General features: G+C 55.9%; 1 non-coding gene across 1 annotated transcript; it reads right to left on the reverse strand.

Annotated features, from left to right (window-relative positions):
- Positions 1-2,013: 2,013 nt before the first annotated feature.
- LOC115300589 lies at positions 2,014-2,150 on the reverse strand. The gene has a single exon (XR_003912751.1). It is a non-coding gene; the product is annotated as a small nucleolar RNA SNORA2/SNORA34 family (small nucleolar RNA).
- Positions 2,151-5,595: the final 3,445 nt, after the last annotated feature.

Genomic DNA, 5,595 nt, shown 5'->3' on the forward strand with positions numbered 1-5,595 from the left:
AGCTTTCTGACTTGGATGACTGGTCTTCTGAAGACGCACCACCATCCCCTCCACCAAGGGCAGGTTGACCAGGACAGAGTGAGCAGACGATGAGACTTCTGCAAAATATTTATCCCTTGGCATCGAAACATGATGGAAAATCTTCCTGCTGTGAACATTTCTGTGCTTGGGAATTCAGAGACTTGCCTCTCAGACTGGATGCCAGTCATGGATGCCAAGGATACACCGGAGCAGCCATGAGCGATCACTGGGTAAAACCCACACCCCTTCGCAGAGCCCACCGGGCCCTCGAGGTCCAGCCCCCACCTACCTCTCCAGCCCCATGTCCTGTCTGCCATATTGAATTCCCTCCTGCTCCCAGAATGCACCACGCTCTTAGCAGCCCCCACCCTCTGGAACTCCTCTCACCCAGTCCTTCTCCTTGGTTCCTTCTTCCAGAAAGTCCTCCCCACATGTACACAGCCCCTGAGCCTTCTACAATATGACCCTTTTAAAACTTGGTGTGATCACTGCCTGTTTCCCTGCATGCCTCTGTCGCAGACGGTCAGCTCCGCAGGGACAGGACTGGAGCCGCTCACCCCCCAGCCTGGCACACCCGGCCATTCTGCAGAGGCTTGTCCACTTGCCACAGGGTGGGTGTTGGCCGGGCGCCCAGGAGGCAGCAGGGAGCACCGCCTCTCATGTCCGAGGCCTCCCGGGGTCCAATACTAGATAAGACGACAGGCAAAAAGCGTCAATAAATACGTAGCTTGCATCAGATCGTGGAAAGAACGAGGATCCAGAAACCAGAAGGAAGGCCACAAGGGGACCGCTCGCTGCGGCATTTGCAAGAGCACGTTCATGGGCCCGACTGGACCGGGCCCAGCATTCTGCGTCTGTGCCCGGAGGCCACATGACACCTTCCTGTTCTGTCCAGCAGGAAGATGACCCCGAGGGGCACGACCCAGGTCCTGTCTACGCTGGCGAGCGCAGCTCGGTGCTCTCCTGTGCACCGTGCACACTCCTCACTCTCCTGTGGGCTGTGCACACCCCTACACTCCCCTGTGGGCTGTACACACCCCTGTCTCTCATGTTATCTTTTGACCCAGCTTTGTTGGGTCATCTGTTGCCATCTACGTAGCTTTCTCTCTCCAGCACCTCTCCTATGTGAGGGAGGCACATGGCATTGTCGTGGCGGATGTGGCCTTTCTACCTGAGCAGGGTCATGGTCCAGAGCCCCTTGGCTTCCATGAATCTGCCCTGTTCTCTGTGGCTGTGGATAGTCGTTGCCAACTGCACTTGCTGCCCTCACAGAGGAGCGTTTCCGTGTGGCTGTTGCCCCTGCTGTGTGTTGGACTTATTGTCATGACCATCGTGCTGCTCCAGAGTGTCTTTCCAGGTTTTCCTTAGGCTTTCTGCTCCTAGAGAATGAGGGGCCTGGACACTACTACCTTCTAGACCAGAGTGGAGGCTTGAACCCCATTGCTCACTCCGCCTGGGTCCGTAGTGGGGACTCCTTCTAAGGAGACTGATGGGCGCTGCCTGCCCTGCCCATTTAAAGCTTGGCTATGGCCCCATGGGACTCTGAATCCTGGGAAACCTTCATTCTTCATCCGTGGTTCCACCCAGGACAGTGGTATCCGAAGTCCAGGCCACACCACCTGCATTCTTCCTTTGTCTACCAGAGGCTCCAAATTTGAGCTAGTCCTTTCTCCAGAAATACGTGGGGATGCCCGAGAACCTGGAGGTTCTGCTGTCCATTAGTTGCTCTTCCTGTGGGTCCCTGGCATTTGCCGAAGCAAGACCTGGCCTGGGACCTGCCCTTAGGGAAGGAAGGGGCAAAAGGACCCAGACAGTAATCTCTGGGTCCCGCTGGGTAGCTCCAAGCCGGCCAGGCGACATAGACAGTCAGTTCCTGGATGGTCGACCATACCCTTGAGAAAAGGGAAAAGGAACCTCAGCCCATTCAGCAGGGAAAGTTGGTATTTAATAAACAAGCAAAAACTGTTTATTTTTATTTATTTATTTTTACTCTGATGTTCCTTTCTAACGAACTGACTGTTACATTTCCAAAGTTCTGAAATGGCCAACAGACCACAGAAAGACATTTCTTTAGGCTCCTGCTTGAAACCAACAGCTTCAACCAACTGCTGGCCTTGACTGAGAGCCAACTTCCATGTTCCATTTTAAAAGCAAAAACCAAGCACCAAATTAGATACTTTTTGTTACCTTCGAAGCCATCATTATCAATATCACCAAGATTAACAATAGATTCCCCAAATCTTGTGGCATATTTGTCACTTCCAAGAAGCTCTGTTTCCATTTCATTCATTACTGGCCCCGAGCCAGAGTTGACGTACATGAACACTCTGCCTTCCTCCCTGATGACGCTCTGCACGGGGGCTCCCACGAGGACGTCTGAGAAGCCATCTGCGTTGAGGTCCATGGCACAGACAGAAGCTCCAAAGTAGGAGCCAAGCTTTTTACCTTTCATTTCATGTAAGATGTTCAGCTCTCTGGCATCGATGCTGAAGATGTATGCCAGTCTGTTCACGTTGAGGGGCTCCTCGGTAGTATGTGGACTCCGAAAATGACCCGCTCCGACTGAGTAGCCTAAATAACTTCCAGATTTTTCTTGATTCTTTCTGTCTAGAAAAGCCTTGTATTTATTTGTAGTTATATTGTACACAAAAAGAGATCCAGTCCAATAAGATGATCCTGGGGCTCCCATCACAATTAAATCCTCCGTATAAAAACTAGATATTCCAGCTTGACATGATGCAATATTTTCTCCAAATTTTCTCACATAATCTTGATAACATGGAGCTATTCTTTGGCTTAGTTCTGTTCGTAAATCGGAAGGCATTCCACAGCAAACACCTGCATTGGTCAATTACCTAAGACTGACACGTGCTGTCAGTTTCAAAAGAATTTGATTCGGTGGTTAGAGCGTTAGAACCTGGGCAGGGCTAATAATGGCTATGAAGAAAAGTACAGACGTCCAGGGGCTAGGGGAGCGTCCACGAGGGGCAGGGGAGGGGGCCCAAGATGGGAGGAAAATCCTGAGGAATGAGGAGCCCGCTGCGCCCTGCGAATGAACGGATGCGTGAATGAGTGAACTGAGCCCAGGGTCTGCAGGGCTCCTTACTCTGGGCCGGCCTGTGGTGAGGACGGGAGCGGAGCCTTGCGGGAGCAGCCTGGGGGTCGTGTCCTCCTCCCCCAGGCTGCCGGGTTTGAGGACTTTAGCCTCCTCCTGCACTTCGCCTTGGGGCTGGGTCGATGGAGGATCCTCGCCACAAGGTGGCGCCCCAGCCTCACGAACTGAGGGCGCGGACCCGCACCGCCAAGGAACTGGGGGCAGCTTTCAGTCCCCTCAAGCCCGGGGCAGCTGCTCCAAAGCAGGGGTCCCCAGTGGCTCTTGGGGGACCCTAGCTAACCCGCTGCATATCACACAGCGGTATGTTGGCTCTGCCACCCAGCTGGCCCCCACCTCGTTCAAATCGAACCGTCATTTTTATTAGGCATTTACTATCGTCTCATTTATCAGCATACCGACCCTGAACCCACTTTAGAGGTGGGTCAGCTGAGGCTCAAAAGCATACGTAGCCTGTCCGAGGCCACAGGACTGGGAAGTAAGGAGGGAGGGGTCTACACCCAGGTCTGTCTGACTCTGTAACCAGCATCTGAAATTGCCTCCCACGCAGAGTCGGGATTGGTTGAAGACAAGTACGAGTGAATGGATCGGAGGCTATGCCTAGCGTTGTCCTGGGGTAGATGGAAGGGTTTGATGACCCGATTCTGCCTTAGGCTGTCCGAAGCTGCAGGATGGGGGGCCAGGCGGGAGCACCTCCGCGGGGCAGGAGAGTCTGGGTGAGGAAGGACCAGGCTCAGGAATGGGCAGCCGGGGGTGCCTCCAGCCTCAGAGCTCACTGAGGAGAGAGCCTGGAGCCCATAGTTCTGATGCTGGGGCCACGGACTAAAGGAACTGAGCCTTCCCCACACGCCCCCTTTCCCCGGAGGCCCCTGAGAGGCACTAAAGGTCGGTGGCCAGAGCATGGCACCTGGTGTCTGAACCGGGCTCAGAGCAGCCCCAACCCTCACCCCTGTGAGCCTCGGCACCCGCGTCTGTGAAATGGGCACATTACTGGTACTGTCAAGGCTGTACTTGATGTGCCCGTGAAGCACCAGGCGTGCGAGCCGGCTCGGGGGATGGGGGGAGGTGCAAGGCACGGTGGCCGTCACTGTCACGGTCAGTGTCACCATCGCCGTCACTTTTCTTAATTACTCGCTGCTGCATTGCTATTAACCGCCTGTCACAAGGGGCGGAGACTCCCCAGCCCGGCACCTTGCTCCGCCGTAGATGACAGCAAACACGATCCCACCTGCCAAACCACTGCGCCTAAGTGTTACTTGACTGACAGCATGGGTTATTTTGAGGAGGAAAGAAAAATCAAATTCTCGAGTGCACCGGCTCTGAAAGGTTTCCACGACAACGCACACCTGGCTCTTCCGAGGGGGAGGGGCCGGCGGCCTCTGGGGAGGAGTCAGAACTAGACTGGGAGGCGGGAGGGGGGCCTCCCACTGCTGTTCTCCCCGTGTTTGCACAGCCCTGGGCTGGATGCTTTACAGGCTCTCTCGCATAAAGCGCTCCACAGCCCACTATGGTTCTTAGCCCCACTTTGCAGATGAAGAAACTGAGACTCGAGAGGCTGAAGTGTGCCAGCAGCCGCTAGGTGATTTGGGGCCTTCCTGGGTCTCCCTCGTCGCCCTGCGGGGGCTGGAGGGGCCTCTTACCTGCAGCCCTCCTGACATGCAGGGCCCACCCCCTCTGTGACCGGCCGGCCTGTGCATCTAGATGTTTCCCCAGCACCCACCGGCTCCTCCTCCCAGTTGTGACCACCGACCCCGCCACTGACGGGAACTCCCTGAGTCAGGGACCAGCTCAGGAAGTCAGAGCCCCTCCACTGGGCCCGACAGGAGGGATCACCCTGTTCTACGGGGCAAGGGAAGCAAGAGCCAGGGGGAGGAGGGGCCCCAGGGCCGCACAGCCTGTGGGCAGTAGGCCAGGTGGGAGCTCCCGTGGGTTTGACGGGAGGCCCGCAGGCGGTTTGCAGTGTAGCCTCTAAGTACGCCAGACCCGGGGGTCTCCACGCGCCGCACTGCCTGCTGGGCTTACCGCTGTGCCCCAGACCCAGGGACCTGGGGACCCCGGGACAGGCCAAGGCAGCTGAGAGCACGTACCCCGGCTCAGGGCCAGCACGGCAAACCGTGACACAGAGGGAAGTGGCCTGGGGGCATGGGGGTCTCATCTCCCTGGGGTCCCAGAGGCCAGAGGAGGGGATTTCAAAGAAACTGCAGCAGTTTCCATGAGGGGGGAGGGGGAGCAGAGCCCTCCTAAGGAGGACAGGGAGCAAGCTGCCACTTTCAGTCCCCTGAGCAGCCAGCGAGGGGGGTGATGGGCATGCAGGAGGGCACTTGTGGGGATGAGCGCTGGGTGTTATCTGGAAACCCACTTGACAATAAAGTATTAAAAAAAAGAGTTTTGGGAAATATAGCTCCAGCCATACCTAACTTCCAAATAAAGACAATAGGGAAAAAAATAATAGAAAGCCAAGG

The sequence above is a fragment of the Suricata suricatta genome, chromosome 8 (genome assembly GCF_006229205.1).
Source record: "Suricata suricatta isolate VVHF042 chromosome 8, meerkat_22Aug2017_6uvM2_HiC, whole genome shotgun sequence".
Classification (NCBI taxonomy): domain Eukaryota; kingdom Metazoa; phylum Chordata; class Mammalia; order Carnivora; family Herpestidae; genus Suricata; species Suricata suricatta.